The sequence below is a fragment of the Rissa tridactyla genome, chromosome 4 (assembly GCF_028500815.1).
Source record: "Rissa tridactyla isolate bRisTri1 chromosome 4, bRisTri1.patW.cur.20221130, whole genome shotgun sequence".
In the NCBI taxonomy this organism is placed as follows: domain Eukaryota; kingdom Metazoa; phylum Chordata; class Aves; order Charadriiformes; family Laridae; genus Rissa; species Rissa tridactyla.
This window is the reverse complement of record NC_071469.1, coordinates 78,303,952-78,327,961: the sequence shown is the minus strand read 5'-3', so window position 1 is coordinate 78,327,961 and position 24,010 is coordinate 78,303,952. Positions and strand designations below refer to the sequence as shown.

The 24,010-nt window shown below is 37.7% G+C and overlaps 1 protein-coding gene across 5 annotated transcripts in view; it reads right to left on the bottom strand.

Moving 5' to 3' along the window:
* SALL1 (spalt like transcription factor 1) overlaps positions 1–24,010 on the bottom strand; it is a 247,433-nt gene that overhangs the window by 39,109 nt on the left and 184,314 nt on the right. The window contains exon 8 of one of the 5 annotated variants that reach the window (XM_054199748.1): positions 1–24,010. This exon is cut by the window's left edge and continues 7,521 nt beyond it. The exons of the other annotated variants lie outside the window; for them this stretch is intronic. The gene's annotated coding sequence lies outside the window, so the exon portion shown is untranslated. 5 annotated transcript variants of the gene reach the window in all.

Below are 24,010 nucleotides of genomic sequence, written 5' to 3'. Positions count from 1 at the left end.
CGCCCGTACCTGCTCTTGTCAGTACCCTGAAGAGACACTCTCTCCTTGTGTCCACAACACTTACTAAGACAGTAAGGAGGGAAAAGAGTGTCTGGAAAGATGTCAGTGAGATTGCTACTACATTATTTATAGGGAAGCCAAACCAGCTTTACTTTTTGAGCTGACTAGTTATTTACATCATGGTTTTGAGATGATTAATACAGCTATACTATGCTCAGCCAGCCACTATTTGTGCAGTGACAGATTAAATATTTATTTTAATTACTATCTATAAAACAAATTTGTTCTGAAGGTGCTGTTAGTATATTTACAAAACATGTTTGAAGTTAGCTCATCTGATTAAAAATTGCAGTTAATTAGATTAACAATTTATCACAGTTTTTACTAATTCAAGACATTCTTGGTAATCCTAGCAGACAAGGCAAAGATTGAATCGGTACGGAGAAAAGACATCCCGATTAAGCCCTCGAAGGGACCTGTGCTGATGAGAAAACTGTTCTGCTAATGACCAGGCTGGCATACGTAGGTGTAGAGGCTACCAGTGCAACATATCACTGTCCACATTTTCCAGCTTATCATGACATAAAGAAACATTTTTGCAGAGTGAAGTTTAACTCTCTTCACTTATTCCTCACAACAATGCGAACTTATATCAGTTTTATTTTCCCCAACCTGTTTGACATAAAGCAGTGTTCATCTTTTAATAAGATGTCACAAAAGTTAGGTGTTCCATGAGGGAAAAGAGACAGGGAAAACCCACTTTTCAATCTGCACAAATTACTTCATTCAAAGTTTTCATGAGATGAAAACATGGAAAAAGTTAGTGATTGCAGATGAGCAATATCTAAACACCTCACATGATATTATTTCAGGGTATTTCAAATACTAATTTTAAAAGCATAGTTTATTAGAATTGCAAGGATAAATATTTCCTCATCAAACGAGACAGACAAATTGGATTATAGGGAATAAATTTAATTATGTTTCCCTTTTGTTCTCTTCTGCCTCTAAAAATGGGGAAAAAAAGGGAAAAAGAATTCCTCAAAATCTCTAAGGGCTCTAAAAGTTACTCTTCTATTTCATGAGAGACCAGTCAAAGATGTTATTTTTTATAGACTTATTCAAAAACTTTCGCTTAGTCATGGCAGATTACAGGATAAGTCTAGGCACACCTACACCCTGAGGGCAGCGCGAGAACCCATGAGCACCAACGCAAATGCAGAATACGTCCAACTGATTTCTGCAGAGCGTTTTATCTTCAAAGAACATAAAAACACGCTGTGAAATAGTTAAAAATGCTATGAAATGTTATTAAAAGGTGCCTCTATTACCTTGTCTAGATGTTTTTAGGGAGAAAGTATTGATCATTCTTACTGACTTGTAACTTAGAGTCACTTCTAAATACATCTGTCATTTTAGCTTAGCTGAAACTAATATTCACTACTAGGCACAGGTTAGCTATAGGTTTAATGACCAGTTCCTTCCATATCATAGACTGTGAGTTTTGATGAGGAGTATAAGTTGCATTAAAAAAAAGGATAATTCCTTTTAGCATTATTTCCCATTTAAAAAGGAAAAAAGGAATCTGACAATCAAAGCAAGCCTGTTATTTCCTTTGCTCTAATAAATGAAACTATTCTCATACAAGGTGAATTAATAACTCCTGTGTATCAGCATCAAAGTAGAGATTGTCTATGGAAAAAAATAACCCTTTTCCATTTGGATTGTGCTGATAACATTTATTTTTCTCTTTCCATCTGGAAACCCTGTGGGTATCATGAGAATTGTAGCGAAGCTGATTGGGGTCATGTGTGAGGGCATTGGGATCAGAGCCAATGTCACGTCCAGCCTCCTGCAGTTTCAACAGCTCCCAGAGAGAGTGTAAGTACAAATCTGTGGCATATTGGGAAATGAGGGTGGTAACAACTGAGGTCAGTGGCCAGAGTGTTTCAAATAGTCTTGGGAGCAGTGATCAGTTCTTAACCTGCAGCAGATATATTGAATGGAGTTTCAATAAGGAATGGTGGTGTATCCTGCAGGAATGATGCTCTAATGTTGCTTTATGAAATTTGAGTACAATCACAGAAATACGTGAAGCTTACAAATTGCATGTAAAGACCTTCTGTCTTCATCTAGCACAGAATTTAGAACAGCAGATCTCTTGCTTCTCATTTATTTACTTGTTTAATAGCATTGCTGAGAAGAAAATTAGAAGATAATGAAATCAGTATTTTAACTGTAGCAAGACTGAGTTTTCCAGTCCCCCAAAGAAAGGCAAAAGTGACAAAAATCTATAGCAGTAGGAGAACTGTGGGCTTCCACACACTGCTCTTACAATGTCTTTCTGAGACTGAAAATTATGTGGAAAATGTGCTGTCTATGCTATACTTCGTGTCATAAAAAATTAGTTGATTTGTCTCATATGAAATTGGATTTTGTACAGGAACTGTGGAACACCATCTCAATTTAGCAAAGCAGGCAGTGAACCACAGAGTTTAGATGTGCCGCGCAAGGCCACACAGCAAATCGGTGAGAGCTGGGACCTCCAGCCCCTGCTCTAGCTGTGCACTGCTACGTTGTTAAAAAGCTAGTACATGAACACTGGTGTACAGTACCTGTGGAGACAACATATTCTTTGCATTCAGACTGCAATACATCTCTATTGAAGTTAGCAGAGAACTTCAAGAAGCATCCTTTCCTATAAAAGCATCCAGAAGAACGATATAAAAACCTGTGAGGAGAAAATAGTGCTGAGTAGCAGATGCCTTCTAAAACTGCCTCAGGAGCCTGACTGCTACGCCACGCTTCAGGGCTTTGAACGCAGCGCACTCACTGCCCTGAGCTACGGGCCACCAAACCACTTGGGGACATGCTGAAGACAAGACACGTCTGAAAGCCCCTCTGTCTCACAAACTCAACATTATGATTAGAGCGGAATATAACTTCTTCAATGACAGCTGCCAGAGTACATTGTGCTCCTGACTCTGTTTTATACCACAGTCCAGTAGCTGGAGCTTTTACCCATGAAGTGGCAAAATCCGATCCTTCCCTACCTCAGCTCTAGGGCGTTCAGTGTCCCTTGGAGGAAGGCTAGCTACCAACAGCAGGAGCTAGGCAGGCACAGATGCCACCCTGCAGAGTGCTCTCTGGATTCTAGTTCTGGTTCTGCTGCAGGAACCAATTCTGCTCCCCCCACCCCAACAGGGTTTGCATCACCGAGCTCTCATCATTCTCCTTCTTGCTCACACTTTATGAATCATGTGACAGGACAAAAGAAACTGAAGCTCTGCATTAATTTCTGCCCTCTGTGCACAGCTTCCAACATGTGCTCCTCAGAGAATTTTAGCCTATGGATGCCAGGTCCACGAATCCTACCAAGCCTAGGTATAAGATACATCAAATCAGGCGAGATGGCAGCTGTTGTAGGCATGTGAAACTGTCCTGTGGTCAATTAGCAGCAACTAAGTATACCGTTAAATACAGCCAACTTCTCAATAGCATTGGTTACAGAAAGCAACAGATTCTTAAATTGAGGTGGAAATGAATGGGTGCATCATGCTGCAGAAGGACGCATTTTTCTAATGAAAGTAGTTTGACAACTTCAATTGACTTTACAACTTTTTGGTATCATCTCCAAAGAGGGTATATTTCGATTTCATCTTGCCACAATGCAAAGAACAACCAAAGATTCAACTATTCATCTTTCTGAAGAGGTGTTTTCCTCAGATGCACATGAGTTTGGGATGCATTGAGGTCATCTGCTCTGGCTCAGACCCAACCCTGAAATTAGTCAGTGCTCTTAATGTGTTCTTTCAAAAAAATCTGTTATGTGATTATTTGTCACTTTACAGTTTCATACATATGTCTATATACATGTGTATATATATACATGTATATATGTGTGGGAGAAGGGAACAGAAATCAGCATCTGTGCTTTAGTCCACCACCTATACTTTTCACCTCCTCAAAAATGTATGTTGCTGAAAGGGCAGATCACTTGTGGATCTCTCCACAAGATCAGCAGCAACACTGCACCATTACACCTCAGTGCTTCAAGAGCAGATTAACATCTCTTCTCATGAGAAGTCCAGTGCCCTGTTATTCAAAGCCAGAGTGTTGTTACTCACATGCTCTCAGCTTTTAAACAACAGTAAAATTAGTAGTCAGCCTTCAGGAAAAGATTCTCTCATGCTAGCCTATTAAACTATTTCTGGACTTTAAAATTGTGCTTAGATTGCAAAACCACATTTCTTAAGTTGAAAAATTCCTTACAATGTCTCAAGATTTCTTTTTAATGAATCAGATTCTAATTCAAGTATTTACTTACCCACTGTTTTTCCATGTAAGGTTAAAACAGCTTGCAAACAGAATACACAATGTGTAGGTTGTTGCCTGATTCCTAGCATGTGAAAGTGGATTTTAGTGGGTGTATCACAGACTTGAAAGCAAGGATGGATACCAATACATGAACAGGTACCAGAGCAGTATTTTTTCAATGTGTTCATTTGCTAGATGCCATTGATAAGTATGGCAAAATCTGAGAAATGACAAGGGCCAAAATATTTTTCACATGCACGAACCAACCTTCTCACCTCATCCCACTAGCGTATGTGGTCAGCTCCCAAAAATTTATAAATCCTATAAAGCAGAGCAGAAATTCTGCTGCCAGATTTTACTAATTTTAGAAAGAAGAAAGAATATTCGAATAAAACATTGTCAACCAATTTGTTAGAAGTTGCTCCAGTTCTTCCAACTTTAGTGGATGAAATACCAGTGTTAATATAATTTATCAGGTATATTTCACCTGATAGCAAGCTTTTGACTTCAACAGTTTCGTTTGCTCTGTTTATGAAATGCATCCCACAGTTGTAAGAAATCCTACTGCAGATTATGTGAAATGCCTGTTTTGTTATTCCCAAGAAGCACAGTAGCTTCAGTGCTACCAGGGATGAAAAACTTTGCGTTTTTACAGCTTGTCATATAACCATGAAGGAGAGACAGAAGCATTTGAGAGGAGAAGGCTCAAGTCAGCTTGCATTTGAATGAAACTTCCCAGTAAAAATGTTTTAGTTTTCTGCTATTAGAAGCTATTAGAGCCACTACAATGAATCCAGTAAGGCAGTGCTGCCCACAGCACCAAGAGGTGTGTACACTGAGGCAATGCAGAGCTGTCAGAGACCTGCTGCTGGAGGCAGGTTCTGCGCCACTCACTGGAGCTCAGCCTCACCAGAAGTGTCCATTGGCTTTTCTGCACTGGCCAAGCACACCCCGGACAGCCAAGCTTTTGGGTGCCAGTTGCAACCCCTACAGTGTAGGAAAGTCAGTACCCATACTGTTTTAAAATGTCTGTTTCCACACAAGAAGCCTGGAAAGTCCATTTATATCCAGGAGTTAACAGATATCCTATGCTGTCACTGGGATCTTTTGTACCTTTAAACTGCCCTTTTCCATTCCAAGTTCTTTTCCCTCCCTCAGTTCTTGCCCACCTCCTGCTCCCTCTCCTCCAGTTAATATGTTGCATTTTATTTCATGCTGTGACACCATTAGTGGAACCTAATCTCCTCTCTAAAGTAGACTATTAGTGTTGGTTGGGGCCACTTATGAGGTCATATGCTCACACAGCACTTATCTGAAGTTAATGCCTTGTAGCTAATCAGGAAAAGGTAACATACCATCACCCTGCCTACGGCTTCCCAGCACCCAAATTCCACTCATTTACAGTGAAAGAAACCCCAAGCACCCCAAGCTTTGTTTTTTTTCTTTTACATGACAGAAGCCGTAGCCCTTAAGTGACTAGGATGGAATGAGAAGGGAATAAACAATTAGACAGGGCTGCTGGAACAAATCCTCCTGTTTCATTTTTCTTCTTCACTTGTCTCAGCGGGAGTAGTTTTACCTCCTATTGACACCCATTGTGCTCTTGGCTGCTCACTATGATGCAGCTGTTTTCTTAATGCCTATCAACCCTCTGCCTTTTTACGACACAAAGGTGACTTGTTAATACAAATGTTGTTTGAAACCTTAATAACAATGAGCCCCAGTTGTGATCAATGATATTGCACCTTGGCAGGGAATGTATCAATGCTTATGGATTCATTTAAAAGTCATCTGCACAAGGCTACTGATTTTTTATTTAAAAAATCTACACATAAGAAATACATCTGCTCTATTAGACTGACATTTCTAACTCTACTGGGTGCAGTAATAAAGTATTATAGTTCTACTGTTTCCTGTGATACCTACTTAGTCGCATATCTACCATTTTCGATCTGCTCCAGAGACTATATTTAAATGGAAACTCAGTCCTCCAATTAAATCCTCAAATCCCAGTTATGCTCGCTCCTCTTAAAAAGGTACCTTGATGCACCTGTTCTTTTCCAAAGGTACTTCCAAGGCAGAACAAACAGCCACAGGATTCTCAATACCCTTTTTGTTTCATTATCAAAACCTCAGGCCAAACCAAATGTTATCACCGCCTAAACACCAACTGAATTGCCTCTGGACTTACTAAGCAGTGTGATAATGTTATTTCAGAAAGGACATTATCCACCAAAGCTGCGTGTATGAATGGCCACACCTCAAAAGGCCATTGTGTTCAAAAGTAAATAGACAATTTTTAAAGATGACAGACTGGTTCTTCTTTCCTCTATGGCATCATTACACTGATGTTGGTCTAGTCACATGAACAGATGTATGTTAGTGCAAACTGGTATTAGATTAAAAGCAAAACAGGAATAATGAAATTATTAATAAAGATATCCATACATGTAACTGACACTAGGGTGCTTAATCCATACAGAAGTGCCATTTTTACATGGGAAATAAGCCCGAGCAAACTTCATTCCTCATATATTCTTAGTTCTTGATCAGGGTATTCTAAGTCTTTTCCTACTTAATTCACTCAACATGATCATTGGATTATGCTGGGATCAGTTTGCCCTAGAGAATAAAAGCTTTTGGTGTTCAAAACATGAAAGCTGAATGATTCAGAAAGTGAACTACACTGCTATTGTAATTCTAAGTAGAAGAACTATGTAACACAGCTGCTTTATGCTTTGAAAACTGTTTCCAGTGTTCCAATGTCATATATTCCTCCACTCCAGATCATTACCCTCTTGCGTGAAATTAATCAACATTACAAATTGAAATTAATCTAGCAAACACACTGTTTCTCATTATAAAATTATTAGGTTCCATTACACTGTTTTAAAAATCCACATAGGGATTAGCTGGAATTTTGACAAGTGACAACCGCAAAAGCAGGAATAGCTTCTAATGCCTGATTTAGAAGTCGTCAGATTTTGTACCTCTGTATTGTGAACAATAGAGTCTTTTTTGGACCTTTGGTTTGTGCTAGGACTCTGAGTCACCGAATATTTTATAGTGTTCAATGAACTACAGTATGAATCATTCATCAGCTTTCAAGTATTTTTGGAATTGTGTTATTTTGCTTAAAATTGCAGAAAAATCGACTAGCAGAAGTGATAAAAAATGCAGCATTGTAGATTTAATAAGATCATGTGATGGAATCAGAGCATATACACATCAGCATAGAAAATTAATTTAAGCAAAAATTATGTCCACAGAGGAAACGAGGGATTCAACAATGAATTGTTAGAGAGTTATTGTATTCTGAACAGGACCTATTTTACTGGAGCTAGTTATGGTTGCCAAGAAGTTCTTGCCTCAGATGCTGTCCGTGCTCACAATACTTATTTCCATACTCTGCTGCAGTTTACCATTTCTACAGCATTTTGCAGACATGCAAGATTTTTATGAGCACTAACTGACTAAGAGCTTGATTGTAGGAACATCAGACACCATACAAAGTGCATAATCCAAAGATACTTTTGGTTGGTGAAGTCAGTGAAGAAAAAAAATCATTGAAAAGAGTCAGTCCTACTACACTCTAGGATACAGAGAACTCTTCCTAGTGCTAAAGAGCGATTATTCATAGATTTACATAGGGAGTTTGTTCTTTTTTTTTTCTTCTTGTTTTTAATAGTGCCTAAAGCCGCTATATATCATAAGCTACAGCTTCAGCATAAGGACCTGAATCATCAACATCACTGGAGACTAGGGAAAATAAACAAAACTTTACACGAGGCACATGAAGAGCAATGTCAGAGCTCAGAGCTCACAATCTTGTGTTTATGATGACCATCCAACACTGCTTTTCACACAGGTTCAAACTAAATGACATTTAGTCATGGTTCCCTTGAGCAGAGATCAGTTTTGGCTTCCTAGCAAAGCTGAACTAAAGCCATTTGGATTGGAGAAATAATGGGAAGGATTGCATCAAAATCTGGAAGTTTTTCCTCTATTGAGAGCCAAAGTTCTTGTGTCACAAGACTTTGCCTGAAAGAGAAAGTTTTCTTAGATGCATGACTGTGTTGACACTCTTATTCTTGCTTGAGAGTGGCTTTTCATGTTTTTTTTGAAACCCCTTACTAAGCAGTATAAACTAAGTCAAATAAGAATGGGCTCATGGGGCTTCTTTGGATGGAACTAACAAATTTACACTTTAGTGAATTCTGAACAAGTCTTCCCTGAATACATAAGGTCTTAGCTAGTGAGAAGTTTGCCATTTCTCAAATTAAAGCTTGGTCATTTGGACATCAAATGGATGGGCATCCCATCTTATTCCCTGCAATAGGAGCAAGAGATAACTATCGAACTGATTCCAAATGTCCTTCACTGCTACCAAGTTTCTGAGTGATTTAGGGGATGAGGGATCTGCATTTTCTAATGTGATACTACAAAAAAGACAGTAACTTACATCCAGCCTGTCCTAAATGATTTTAATACCCTTTCCTATTGCATATCCCCAGATCTGCTGCTATTGAAGTGCAAGTGATGGACTTCTCTTTTCATACAGTTAGTAGCCTGCTGCATACAGACTAAAGCCATGCTGAGTCCAGAACTCGAGACCGGTCATTCAGCTTTTAGTGCACAACTTTCCTAAGAAGACAGCTATTACTAGCACCAGGAGTCTTTTATAAAATAGTTGGTCATAATACTATGATTTGTCAAATAAATATTTTATATTGAATGTTTAGAATAGGTCCTCAGTTCAAACGAGAGGAAGAGGGCTAGGAGTAAGTTCTCAGCTGGCAATGGAAGGAGTTCAATGCATCAAACCATTCAAAGCAGAATGTCTCCACATCATCATTGGTCTGATATGGTGGTATATCTGTACACTGTAAATGGGGTGTATTTGTAAGTAAATGGTAACATGGCAATCATTACACGAACTATTTTTTTTCATGAAAAATGCTGTAAGAACTCTAATTGTCTTGACAGAGAAAATTTTTCTTTGGGAAAAAAGTTTCCTACACATCTTCAGTATTATTGCATTTAACTGATGAACAAACTAAGGGAAAGGGTTTGTCTGTCACTAGAAAATCTGCAAGAGTAAGATTATTGCTTGGACTTCAAACTCCTTCCTGTCATGCATGAATGACAAGTGCCAGTTGCAGTAGTTTGCTATTCTGCTTCTCGGAAAATTTGAATTGTGCTCCTCCAAAGAAAGAGCTGGCTGCCCACCCACATTCACAACTACAGTGAGTAGGACTTCTGCGGGACTTCCTTACCACAGTTCATGTTTGGAGATAAATTCTCCCATTTCAAGTTTTAGAAAAATGGCTGCTTAAAAATTAAGAGGCTAAGAATAAAGGGGAGTGGAGGGGTACTGTTTTTCATGCTACCCTATCAAAGGACAGCACGAGTTAAATACTTTTTCATCAAACAGCAAAAAAAAAAAAAAAAAAGGTAACGTGCATCACTTAAAGAATAAATCTTTTCTTACCATTTTGGAAGAAAGGTTGCCTATATTTTTGCTGACATCTTTTCTCTGAGTGGATTTAACAAAACATTCTCTATATTGTAACAGCGTTTGTCTCAGTCAGTCAAGTACATCATGTAATCATACCATTCAAGCTTGTTTCAGGTATGGGTTACTTTTCCATTAATTACATTCCAAGCACATGTATACATATCAGAGCTGTTGGGATGTCTATTTCTATTAGTTTAACAAGCCCTGGTATTAATGAGATTGCTCTATAATTGAACCTTTTCATGGGTCCCTTGGTGATGAAATTATGCTAATCTGAATCTGCAACCACAAGGCATCCATCATACTTGATCAAATAGTAAACATCAACAGTGATACGCTAGGAGTGTAAATGTGCCGTTAATTATTACATAAATGAACAAGCCCCATTATTTCATCTTTATATTTGTGCAACTTAATAAAATGGGTGAAGACAGAGTGTATCAGACTTCCACTATGTGGCAGCATGGTCCACTTAACAACAGCATGAGCTTGTAAATATTGTGGTATCTTGAGGCTTGAGTGTGTATAAGAGAGAAAAGAAGGTGGATATATTTCATCTGCTCTGAGTCACTGTTGTGGGAAACAATGATACTGATCAGTTACATACCTTTAAAAGAGAAAAAGCATCCAATTTCCCAACTGCTGTAATTGTTCGCTACTAAAGCACGTGTGGTTTGTGGATCACCATGGGTTTTAAGCGAGGGAGATATCTCAGAACGTCTGCTGTAGGACGATTTATATCAACTTCAAAAAATTTTTGTAAGCTTAAGCCCATAAGATCTTATGTGCCTACATCTGCAAAAATAGATGGATTTGCAGGAATGCTTGTGTTCCTTTAAGCTACCCACCTACGGTCACACCACTCTGAAGAAAAGAAGTAAAAATATCAGGCCGCTTTTAATTAATAATATGAGGAGGAATGCAATTGTCACTGTGCAGGCATAAAAATTAACATGATTTTTTGCCCATGTTTTTTATTAGGTGCACTGTACTTTATAACCGTCTAAGCAAGTACTAAATTTCCATGCAAGTTGCTTCTATTGTTGCTTTAACATATACAGAGGTGAAGAGACAACAAAAGAAGCTAAGACTTTTATTTCATTTGGTAGCATTTTAGTTTGACAAATCACAACCCCAGTATTTACCTAGTGACCTGAGTATTCCTCCACAATTATTCTGCTGAAGGAAAAAATATCTTCTCAGAGACCTTATGAATATTGTGAGCAAGATACGTACTTCACTGATGTGAAATACATCGGTACCAGATGTCAGGGACCAATTCTAAAAAAACAAGATCATTTTCCCTTTTTCAGTGTACTTCACTAATTTGTATAAAATGGAGTATGGTGTGGTGATGATATTAATTCTAGTATTTAACCCAGTTTGACCCATGCCTTGCATCTGCATTTTTAACACAACTATTTTAATTGTATTTGTGGAAAAAGACATTCTGTAAGTCATCAACATACACATTCAATTAATACAAACATAGAAAGATAAATATTCTGCCTATCTATTCCATAGAAGAAACATATAATTCAATGAAAGAGTATTCAAAAATGCATTCAATAATTTCCGGACATAGTTCAAAATAAGTTCCTCGGATGCAGCCCTGGGGCAATGCAACATATAGGACTACAAGTTGTTTACTCAAAGCTGATTCTACTGCCACTAGAATCAAGATTAAGGTCCTTGTGACAAGGCCTATTCCAGTATTTATATTACCTCTATAAGCAACTGAACTACAAAACCTTAGGTTGATTTAAAAAATGAACACACACAAAAAACGTTGTTAGGACAGTTTAGTAGATTTCTAAAAACATTCACATTGGGTTGATACTCGTAACATACTTATTTAAAATCATTCTTATTTTAAAACTTAGGTCCTGACTCTTTTATGTAGACAATGACATAGAAACAGATGAGGGCGCTGCCCCTCTGAGCTCCCAGGATTATCATATATTTATGACATCCTGTTAATGACATTTTGCATTCCCGAGATAGTTTGCCCCAACTTTCCTTTATTGAAATTGAATTATTTTGAGATGTATACCAATCATGATCAGAGTTTCATAATACAGAAACAGCATAACAAATAGTACAAAAACATATTCAGTCTTGCAATTTCTTCCCTTTTCAACATTTGTCAGTGGAAGCACATGGGACTGCCTGTGCAGCACTCCTCTCCAGAAAGCGCCATGTTCTGTTGCTGCTTATTTAAGCTAAGCAGCACAATATTTAACAAATAAAGCTACCAGAATGTGGCTGAAGATCAGGAAGCAGCACTCTTTCTGCACACAGCAACCTATAGCAGGGATTTACCCAGACATGTTTTCTATTAAGAATTGCCACTGAATGTAGTCACCTTAAATTACGCTGGTTGCAAAAGGAGTGAAAACTGTCTCAAGGGTCTCACTGACACCTTACAAGTCAGATGTTGGACCTGATTCTGACCTTGTTTACACTATCATCACTGCTCATTTCAGCAGCCTGACTTACTCCAGTTTCAAGCAAGACTAGTGTCAGGCACTTTATTTTTAGGAGATTGTTTCCATCCTTCCTTTTTCTTGTTTTTGACAGCATTGCCTAATGCTGTGGTTTCCCTCAGAAGTATTTCTGTAACTGTCTCCTGCTGAATCAGCAGCCTCTCATGCTGGTTGTAGCCATGCCAGCTAGATCAGGTTCACTCTGCTCTGCACAACCACCTATGAGTCTTAAACCATACAGAGAAACCTTGTGATTCAAAAAGATAAGAGATCAAAATGTCAAGGGACCTTGAAAATTAAGGGGAGCTGAAGGAGGAAGGTATCCATGCCCAGAAAAAACCACAACAGTAAATTAAAGTAAAACCACCTCAGGTTTGCGTGAGTCTATGGCTTTGATCGTACCAAAGGCTTTAAATTCCCTTTGCAGGACTGCCGGCTGAGGAATGCTGGCATCTGCAATGGCAGGCTCTGTTTCTAGACACTTTCATGCGCCTCCCTGAGTCTGCATAGGCTTATACTGAAATCATTGGGCCTTCACAAAGACGGCTCCTTCTCTCAGCAAGGCAATGGCACAATGACCCTAGGGAAAATGGTACCGAGGAACTTAGAAAATCTGTCCTGCAGGCAGGACTCTCCACAGAACAAGTCTTTGCTTTCAGATCCCTTCTCAACTCTTTTTAAGCACAAATGCATAGTCTTAAACTTGCAGCCTTCATGAAACAATTCTATCACCTGCACAACACAGGCCAGGGGCTGTATGAGAAGTCCCTTATCTTGGGTTCAACCAGGATATTTTTAAATATTCAGATTCTGCTCTGAATGTTTTCAGTGGTAGACAGCCCCTGTAATCAATGCTCATTTTCTACCTTTTGGAAACCTGCATTTTGTTTCACCAGAGCTTGTCTAATTTCAGATTCCAGTTACTGAATGTGATTTTTATTTATTTCTAGATTGAAGATTCCTTTATCAATGCGGATACATAAAATAATCCTCTAGATTTGTTAGGTAAACTATAGTAACAATAATTTATTGTAAGTATCACATGATACAAAAGCATGGAGCAAAGAAGTTTATTGAACATTTGAACTGTTATTTATAATTATACCCGTAATATAACTTTATTATATCCAGATAGATATAATAAAACCACTCACTGAGATTCTTTTTTTCTTGGCATTTTAAAAATAAAAACTTCAAACTATTCTTACAGTTCCTAGTTTATAGTCATCAACAGAAATCTATAATTTCATTTTTTTCTGTACACAATGCCTTTGTTAAGTATCTCTATATATCTCTTAGTACTTATTTTCACTTTCTCTCCAAACAACAGTGACAAACCACACCTAAAATCCTATTGCTTCCCTGCCCATGATGTCTAAATATTTAACAAAAGAGTTCAAGCATTTTCAAACTATGAATGTTTCTATTACAAACAGGAAACCTTTACCTAATTTATATCTTTATTATTAGCATTAGTATTATTTATGGACACCATGTAAGATTCTAATCTTGATAATATGTTTATTTCAACTACATATTCTAATCAGGTGCTTGATCATCTGCCTGGTTCTCCTGTTTATAGAAGTCACCTATCACAAGATTTGTCTGCAATAACACTGATCCTTTTCTATGTGAGACCATATATTTCCAAATCATAAATGATGCTGAAACAAGTAAACCCACTAAAGTAAAAGTAGACTGCAATCCTCTTCCTTTTCATCCATTCAGACTTTCCTAAATAAGTTATTATCTGCTATGCTAATTTCCCACTCATGGAAGTCTTCCCACTAGGGTTCAATAGCAACTTTGGTCAAATTTATTATGAGCAAGCAATTACAATCCTTAATTGTTTATTAGAAATTCAAAATTGTTACTTAGCTTTGTATTCAGTATTTCATAATAATGTAGATACGATACTTAATCAGTTTCCCTGCTGACAAACATATTCATTTAAATGTAATTTAAGAATGACCATATAACATGATATTGCTTGTTTCAACTGTATTTCTATCCAAAATCCTTTCCCTTCTGTCAACGATATCCCTCTATACTTTTAAAATCAATATAGTCCTGATCGTTTCTTGACTGAGAGTTTCCAACCAACCAAGCAAACAAGGAATCCCAAAATACTACCGGGAAAGGCCAGCACTGAAGTTGCAAGCCAACTAAGGTTGAGTGATTAGTGCAGATTTTCCGTCATTCAGAAACCCTCATTTTGACCCCTCATGGCCAAAATTCAGATCTTTTCAGTATTCTGGTTTTAACTTATCTCAGAAAACTCAAGACGAACGCCGAAAAAATGGTATGCAGATTTGAAACTTTCAAGTAAATTTATAGGAGTTATACTCCAAGAAAACAATTAACATTATTTTCCAGACAATCACAGAATCATAGGAGTGTCAGTTGGAAGGAAGCCCTGAAGGTCAGTTAGTCCAACCTTCCACTCAGGCAAGGGCTGCTATTAGCACTAGAACAGCCATGTCTTTCTGTAGCTGACTCTTGAAATCCTACACAGACAGATTCCATAAGATATCTGGGAAACCTATTCTAGTTATGTAGCCATATTCAGAACATCATTGTCCGTGATAAAATAACAAGATTCAGAACAACGTATTTCAAAGATCCATAAATGTCACAGGTTTCCAGTTGGGCTTGAAAGCCAAATATCTGCCTTATTAAGCTATGAGTGGGTAAATCTGACAGCTACAGCTATCACAAGAGTTTGGTCCACGTCAACCTACAATATTAATTTATCTCATAGTCCATATAACCTTTTCAGGTAACTTCAGATGCACGTAACTTCTAATTCATCAGCTGAGAGGAAAAAAGAAAGTATTGCTGGTGCCACAAGAACCAGGGTATAAGTGCACTGCATTGCATTGCAGAGTAATGGTTCCTTTCAAGGAATTCAAAGTCCATCGGTTAACTATTCCAAAACTCCTGAAGCAGACTTACTTTTGCACCATTCCTAATATCTTGTGCCTGTCAATACCTGTCACCCATCTTTTTCTGGAAGAATACTTCTCAATCAGTACAACTGAGATAAATGAAATGCCTGTGGATATACACATGCATTAAATAGGTAATCATGCTCAGAATCGCTAAGGGATAAGAGAATTGGCCAACCAGAATAAAGCACAGAAATGGAAATCTTCCATGAAGGGTTGATGTCATTGTTTCAGTGATATTCCAGGGGGAAAGGTTCTAAAATTTTAGCTGAAAACTTTAGAAGGCAGACCCTCAGAGAACACATGTATGCCTGTATACATGTATGTGTTTGTGTGTGCTCACATGGCCCTTGGTTTCTATTATAACTATAGTTTTTTTTGATCAGCCATACTAACCTTGCTATCACTGCAACAGGATTCCTACCAAGAATCAAACAATGTAGTTTTAAGTCAGATGTGTTAAGCAAAAACATAGACTGAAATGGTTTCTCAGGAGGTACGTACATTGCCCACAGACTGACCAACTGCAACCTTTTTGGTACCTCTCTTTGAGGATAAGGGTAGTATAGACATCACAGCCCAGAATTAATGGTTACAAGCTAGAATTAAACTTGTAGCATTTAATTTTTATGACGCAGAGGTCAACACTATGTCAGGCAACTAAGGAAACCATGGGCCTAACGAGGTTTGCATACAAAAGTGGAAAACTGCAACTTCCCTCTACTGAGAAAGGAGCTACCTGAAGATGACGCACAAAGCACACAACACAGTAGAGCTATCACTGATGGCCTGTCAAAACCTTGGCACTTAAAAAAAATCACCACAGCACTTGCAGAGTCTGGAGGCTACCAAATACAGGCAATCTCCAAAGACAGATTTTAAAGTTCAAAACCTCAAACTTAGTTATATGAGGTGAGTGGAAAGCCGTGGCAGAAAGGTAGAGTGAGCTAAAAGGAGCACAGGAACTTTGTGGAAAGAGGAAGAAATGGCTTTGGAATTGGACGTGGCTGTCTGAAAGCAGGTTAGTGTTTGGGAAGTATCAGGTGGCTTTGGAGTGGGGCTGGAATAAGAAGCAGGGATTTAGGAACTCCAGGAGAGACTGAGGTCACCACAAGCTAGCCTCCTACCCCAGCAGAACACCCTAAATAGATTTCAGACTGGAAACATCCTCAGGACTGGTATGAATACACCTACCCCCCTTTCCACATTGGACCATCTACTTAATGCCGCAATTAGCATAACTTCTACCAAGCAGTAGAGTCTGAAGTTGTCAAATACACAAGCACAGTTTTTACTGCACTAATAACTGTTTCCAATTACATTTAGACAACCTGGCAAAAAGCTGCCACTGAACAGCTTGTTATGGGTACTCAAACAAATTCACCTACAAGCTTTTTTTAAAGAACCTGCTCCCTTCTCCAAAACCCCTGGTGTAAAATATAATCTGTAGGCTGTCCTGATCTGCGCTGCTCCTAACCTGTTAGATGTTCAGAACCGAATCTGTACCTTATGTTTTTTCCTTGACCTCTCCACTCCCTTTGTTTGCCTTCCTGGCTGCATCCAAGGTTTTAGAACTTTTACTGAGACGATTTAATGAGACTTCTTATACAGTAAAATGCTCCATGGTCATAGGTTGAACAAGGCCAGCGCTAGCTATTGCCCTCCAAAAAGATTATATGGATATGCAGATGAGGTCCTGAGCCAGGGAAAACGGTTAATGTTGAGAAGGTATCAGCTAATTCTTGGCTCAGTCCTTTGAAAGAAAATAGGTTTAGTAAATGAATAATCATGAAGTTTTAAAGATTACTTCATTTCCGTACTTCCTTCACCTTGTAAGTTTATGTTTCCACCTTTCCTTGCTCAAAAGATTGCAGACTTTCTTAATTTCACACAAAGAAGACTATAGCTTCACATTAAGATGAGATTCAAATCTGCAAAACTCAGGGAACTTGTAACAGCTAATTTTAAGGTTATATCCCACTATCAAGTCACAGAATTATTATGTTCATTAATGCAGCTATGGCTGCAAAACCCCAATGTGTTTACCACTGAAATAGCTCTGTGAAAAAGCATTATGCCTTCTTCAAGAAGTCATACAAACCCCCTGAATTTCTACTGCAACTGTTCTGTTTGTTTGTACAAAACGTTCACTGTTTTATAACTTTTACCTGACAGACCATAGAGATAACACTTTTCAGGCTAAATGAATTATCTTTGCTGGACAGATTTCATAGCTATACAGTGGATATAGATTATGTGTGAAAGGGGGTGAACTGAAATCTAATTAGATTTCATTTTAAGTCTAGCTGCTGCAATTATGACTTCTGAATAAAAGTGGTTGTTATTTAGCAGGGTAGCCTAAGCAATGCACATAATTATTATAATTATTATGTACCTAATGATATCTAATAGGAGTCAGCATTGTAAATAAATGCTGTAGACTGTTCAGCAGGGTGGCCTGCACTTTGCAGAAAACTAAATAACAAAGGTTAATAAATATGTTTGCAGATGATTGTTTTACAGGAACCCTGGGCAGCACTATCTGTTGGAGATTAGCTACATTAGGACTCAACAGACCAGAAAACATCCAGAATAATAGTTTTGGTGCTAGCTTATAGATGCAGTGTATTAAAATAGCTAAAGCAAATTCCTTCTTTCCCCAATGCCCAATTCTCCTCAAGTATAAGCTATACTGTTCATTTTTTTTATAAGATCACTTAGTGGACAAAATTAAACTTATTTATTGAACGCTATAAATCAGAGAACGTGAAATCAACCAGACAATCAGTTCTTCTGTTTCAAGCTCCTATTTAATTCTCAGAAGTTAAGAATATAAAATGAATACTGATGCTTGAAGTGTGGATTATAATAGCTGCTGACGCTGCCTAACGCCTATTTGCACCGTATTAGCAGAATAATTGTATTTATGTAATGAAGACAATGTCCACTGCTGATATAGATGACATATTACAGATTTAAAATTGCATGTGTTTGTAAAGTGCATTTCAGAACCTTCAATTTCCAAAGTCCATTGTGTTTTCAATTATCTTCCCACCCAGGCAAACCAGGGAGAGACTAATCAAGCATAATGTCCTCACATAATGCCCACTATGCCTTCCTTAGAGAGGTCAAAGGGCACTGTCAGATCACGATAGCAGCTTGCTCTGCCATGGGAAACACTGATATGATTTACAGTTTATAGTTCTTCATCACTAAATGTAGCCATTAGTAACATCACGCCCAGCTACAAAATATTTAAGCATTTTGTTATTTAAAGTTTTCCCACATGACTTTTGAGATAAGTTTAGCATTTAAAAATTATTTTGGTAGTGGTCAGTTAGGTTCCAGAAAGCAAAAGATACCAGCCTGTAGTAAATATTCCAGTAATGTATTTAAGGCTTATGCACTGATTTGAGTGTAAATATTTGTTTTTGAGTAACACACGTAATACAGGCTGCAAATGAGGGGAAAGGGTGTGTATCTCTCACATGTTAGTAGATGGGTTATTAACTGATTGCTGTCCTAGAATAAAAGGGCATAATCCAGATAGTCACCTAATTGCCTCCTGAATTGGAGGTTTGTAGGTCATCACATAAAAGATATCCCCAAGAGAACTTTCCATCAGAGATGAGAATTGGCCACTCACTCACTCATCTCTATGTTGAGAGTGCTCATGTGAAACCACCATCGCTGTGAGAACGAGCACATTGTTATGCTTCTCTATCCCATACAACAGGCACTGGCATTATCAGGTCTTCTGGGGAGGAGAAAATTTATCTAAGATTCTGCAAATGACTTCATTTTGTACACCTAAAAGAATGAGACCCCTAGGACAGCTGAACAGAAGGATAAGGATAAAAATAAAAATCATCCATATCGATATATGTGCCCTTTCCTCTCATTGCTGTTAGTGGAAGGCAGAGCAGCTTAAAAGTTTTATCCCACCGAATAGCTATCACACACAAGCCATAAATGCATAACTAGAAACCGTACATTTCAACATGTGCCTCAGAATATGGTCCTTTAAATATGTGAAACATATACCAATAACAATAATGAAATATTGCCTTTAACCTAAGATGGGTTCATTAGAATCTACTGAAGGTGCAGCTGTCACAGTGAAAGTAATCGGTCAACTGAGCACTATTTTACAGTATTAAAAAAGGTAACTGCTTTGAAACAAACAACAGGGCTCCTTTCTGGTTCAGCTTTCAATACAGGAATAATGTGAAATTATGAAGTTGATTCAGCTCAGAAAAAGCATAACTTTTTAATCACAATATTTTTTAAGCCACAAATGGAATTCATTTTAACAATTCATGAATTAAAGATATGCTTTGAAATCGAGCCCAGCTTCCTAAAAGCATATATAATATATCTATACAGCAAACTTAGGCACTAATGTAAACCAAGTTCTATTTACATTTTGATTGCTACCTCATATCTATCAATTAATGTACTGTACTCATAAAACACAACCTTCAACACCCAGCTGATGTGAAGAACTTCCATATACATTTCAGGCTCGGTCTCTACAGACTACGTTACTGGCAACACTATGTGTGAAGTTAAGTACTGTAGTTGTGTTTTTATCTATCTAAAATTAATTTATCTAATATTCTATCAACCAATTTTTCTTAGGTGAATTAAACGCCTTAAAAAATACAGCCTAACAGAGCATTAAAGCAACAAAAACCAGCCTGTTGCATACATGTTAACAGAGCTCTAACAAATTGCATCTGAAGTCACAAAATCCATTTTTTTTCACTGATATCAGTAATAATTTTGACTCAGAGACCTAACATTTTCCTCGTTGTTTTTTGTTTTTTGTTTTTTTTTTTTTAAAAAAAAGGCAGCTCTCCTTAACTTTCAATTGGCTTTGTTTTGGGGTACACAGAGCCAACGAGTTGGGTCCACCTGTTAAGACTCTGGCAGAGGAATACACAGGGGGTCAACGGGCTTAAAGAGTGACCCTTTACTCAGTCAATGAAACAGCCTAAAAGAGAGGGCAAAACCCACTTCTTTTTACATGCCTAGCATTTCAAGAGTATTATGCAGGTGAACCAGGGTAGCTGAACTAGTGTTAATGTATTTGTTTATATATGACTGACTTACAAAACAAGCCAAAATATGCACCAAATGATGGATTTGATTAGACAGACAGCAAATTGAACATTCAGATGGAAAAACAGGATTCAAAGTGTAAAATTGCAAAGCTCATCTCTGTTTATAAATGCAAAATAAGCACACAAGCTATTTATGCTATGGAACTAAACCCACTCCTCTTTCTTTCTCTCACCCACTTAAATCAGCACTTTCAGTAATCTAGATCCAGTTTATCGATTACTCTAGCTGCTAGGAAGGAGGTGGTTGCTGAAAGAAACAACTCAGCGTGTCAGAGAAGGGGCTTTCAGAATAGGGCACAGCTCAGTGCTTCAAACTTCTTTAAAGCAAGAAAGATTATTTATTTAAAAGAGGTTGAGTGTTTGTGTTTTGTTCTGTGTTCAAATCCCTTGATAGCCACCATGTGCCTTTCCTCTGAAGCTGATGCTGTGAATACAAATGGTTTGTTAGTCATGGCTACACTGGGCTATTTAAGCAGATCAGAGGCTACGCAGAACAACATCGGCGTGAAGTGAGGAATAGAAACTGTTTTGCTTTGAGAAAGAATGATACCATAAGGAACTTAGCATGCTAAAATAGGGCTGGGGCACGCATGTAGGCAGTACAGCTGGCGGAGTCAGCGATCACTTGTATGCAAATAGGTTGATGAAAAGCCCTGTGCCATCGCAGTGGGTCAATGCTCACCAGGGTGGATTTCATGGCACTGGCCACTGAGCTCTTGAAAGATCAGGTTGCGGCGTCTCAGTTGAAAAGATCTCTTGCAGAGATCTTTGCTAGTTCATTTCAAAATCTGGTTCCAGTAGTATCAGTTATACTGGATGAGCCTGGAAATTTGTTCCGGTAACTAGAGCTTGCTCGTATTTATTGCACATCCCCCTAAGAGCCTCCTCCTCAAGGAGGAAGTCTGGTGTACAGTATCGGGAAGCTAAATTTGGGAATTTTTGTCTCAAAGCTTTCTATATATTTGTCAGTTTTCTGTGTAATTGGCACACCTATGTAGGTGCTACCTAGGTGAATAAACCTCCTAACTCAGGTGCCTCAGTTATGCGCTATGTTGCTCAGGGTAAAGATCACCATTTAATTATAACACGCTAAAATTGAAATACTGCCATTATGCCTAGAAAGAGATGTTTCTATGAGAAGGAAGGTTTGTCATTACATGAAGTGTCAAAATTTATGATGTTTAATCTACCAGAAATCACTTTGCTGCAAATAGACTTCCAAAGTTGACTATAATCTTGTCTTTTTTTCCTCATTCCTTTATTTTCCTGCACTGGAAGGCTTCTACTGAACACAATAAAAAAAATAATACTGCAATGAGAACAAATCTGATACCAGGAAATGATTTGTTTATCCTTACTTAGCAATTCAGCAGAGGGATGAGTAGCAACTTAAGTTATTTTTATTTTTTGTTAATATTATCTACGGATAAATTTCTTATAAATCTTTTGGTGAAGTTTCATCTTAAAAGAGGCCTAACAATTAACTTCCTCTGTTTAAAGGCCAACCTTGACAGCAGTTGGAAGAGATGTGGTTGTTCTTTAAACATTATTCATCTGTCAATGTTTTTTTCCATCTTTTCAGTGCCCAATCCTTCAAAAAACTTGCTGACTGAGGGCATCTCAAACTTATTCAGCTTTTAAGACGCAAGGAAGTAATAAAGCCAGATAAGTCCCTAAAACTAAAGAAGAGAAGTAAATTCACATATTGAAGTCTTGAGCATGTGTGTATTCACTCTTTTTACAGAGACCCTTCCCATCTCACTCATTCACTCCGTGGTATTTAGAGGCTTCCTTTGTTGTCTCCAAACCCAGCAAAGATGCTAAAGAATGTGCGGAAATTTCTCCATCTTTGCATTCACTTGTGGTGAATGCACAAAAAATGAAATGAAATGAAATAAAAAAAAATATGAATAAAATAAGTGATCATTGTGAAACAATTATCAGCACTAGGCCCTCAGAACGAGTGGCATGGAATAATGTTTAGTTTGTCTCTTCAGGATTTTCTCCAGTCATGAAAACATCAAACATCTTATTGGAGTAAGCCTTTCAAGTATCTTCTCTTGACTCTGCAAGGACTGAAAATATACTTGTTTGTTAAATCTCCCTCAGAAGAAATTATTAAATCAATTTGGATTTGTATAGATTTATGTATTCAGAGAGAATCAGACAATAAATGGATTTTTATGATAAGCCTATGTTTGGGAGGATTATTTCAATTTGCTACATAGATATGACCTACATTTTCAAAAAACAGTAATAATTTCCCAAGAAGACTTTGATGCTATCTCTGCCTGTCAATTTGTCGTGATTAAGAACAAACTGCTTCTGAAATCTGAGGAAAAAAACCAATCAAGTTTTGCAGTTACTATACACGTTCATAAAAAAGAAAAAGATACCTTTTTATTTCTGGTATTTATAATTTAAGATTACATAAAGAAAGCTCAAATGTTGCTTCCCCATCAGCACTGAGTTTCTTTACTCTTTGAAACTGTTAGCAGGTATACACTTGAACAGTTTTTTGGTAACTAGCTAAAGGAAAAAACAAATAGCTTTATCACACAGAATCTTTAGAGAAGAAACCTGCAGTTTTATACGAAGATCCATTTAAGTACAAGGAAAATGAAGAGATTACTTTGTACATAGAAGACGCATTTTAATCTAGCAGAGCACCACAAAGTTGGGTAAACAAATGTTTGTCATATGAAAGCATTTACAGTGTGTACTTGAGGAATGATTTACATTTTTGATAAACTCAAAACTAAGGCTAATTTGAATGTCAGTTTTTAGACTTGTGACTTCAAAGGTCTGTTACAGGTTTTCATGCTGGCTTTCATTGCATTTCCAACACAGTGGGGAAAAAAAACCACAACTGAAATGCTAGCTACGTACTCTTATCTTACAGCTAAAAATCTTGAGTCTCAATTTTGGTTACTTTAATCATTTGAGGTACTATCTTGAAGATTATTCATTGTACTGTTGCATATAAAAAAATATCCTGACAGCAAACTCAAGTACAGATAAACTGAAATCCAGTTAAAACTTATTGACATCAGAGAATATTTATTATTTTGTATTTCTGCTTTTAGTCCCTTTCGTGCATTAACTGAAGCCCAACAGAGAGTCTGCTGTGATTGTTTCAATTTACCAGTACAACAGAGGCTTCATCTTCTTCTTCCCTCTTGGAAGACTTTGGTTCATTAAGGACGCTTCTAGTTGACTTGTATACTCAGTACAGCTCTTTAATAACTTCGAAAGTTAGAATTTAATAGCATATCCCTTTAACTGCATGGATGTTATATCCAAACGGACTGTCCATCACCTATATGTTTTTAACATTTAGTTTTGTCTACCATAGGCACCTAGAAAGGGATGGCAGTTACCCATGTGAATGTTCAACCTAGACTGAATATCTAGACTACAACGTGGTCTGTAGTAGGAAGGGCAAACTAAGGGGGACTCATAAATACCTTCTAAAGGGAATTCAGAAGGTAACCCTTTTTATAAGCTCTGAGTAGATCTCGTGGTGCATGGAATGCCTCAAATGAGAAACCGTGAGCGTGGTGGACTGAACACCATATTCAGCAGATCAGCTGGGCAGACAACTGAATCTTGCTC